The sequence below is a fragment of the Myotis brandtii genome, unplaced genomic scaffold, assembly GCF_000412655.1.
Source record: "Myotis brandtii unplaced genomic scaffold, ASM41265v1 scaffold786, whole genome shotgun sequence".
In the NCBI taxonomy this organism is placed as follows: Eukaryota; Metazoa; Chordata; class Mammalia; order Chiroptera; family Vespertilionidae; genus Myotis; species Myotis brandtii.
In genome coordinates, this window is record NW_005371157.1 from 302,579 (window position 1) to 303,147 (window position 569).

Genomic DNA, 569 nt, shown 5'->3' on the forward strand with positions numbered 1-569 from the left:
CTGCATGTCCCAGAATGGCGCCCCTGGTGCTCGGCTCCTTCCGGATCCCTCCCGGCCCCTGCTGGGCACGTGCAGCCTTCTCCCCACCAGCACTCCCGGGCGGGCTCGCAGGACCAGGGGGCGCTGTGCCCCCAGAGCTGGGGCCTGGGCAGGTAGCGTGTGGCTGTGGAGTCAGCCACAGGCTCCTGACACCGGTGGCCTTGGTCCCCACCCCCATGAGCGTGTGACCGTTTGTACACTGCCTGGTCTTAGCACACGCCTCCTCCACGTGTCTGTGAGCACACACACCCATGCACACGCACGCACTGAGCAAGCCCTTGTGCTTCAGGTCAGGCGAGGGCATCTGAGACGTGCAGCTCTCCCTGCCCCGGTCGCCTCGGTCCTGTGTCCGTCACCTGGGAGGAGACCACAGCGGGGCCTCACCTCCGCCCCAGGGCCCACGTGGCTTAGGGGCCTCCTTTTGCGGTCCCGGCCCCTGTGGGCCGTCTGACTGCCCGGGACACAGCCCGCCCGCCGGGAGCTCTGCTGGGGGCTCGGCAGGGGTCCTGCAGGGAGAGGCGGCTTGTGGG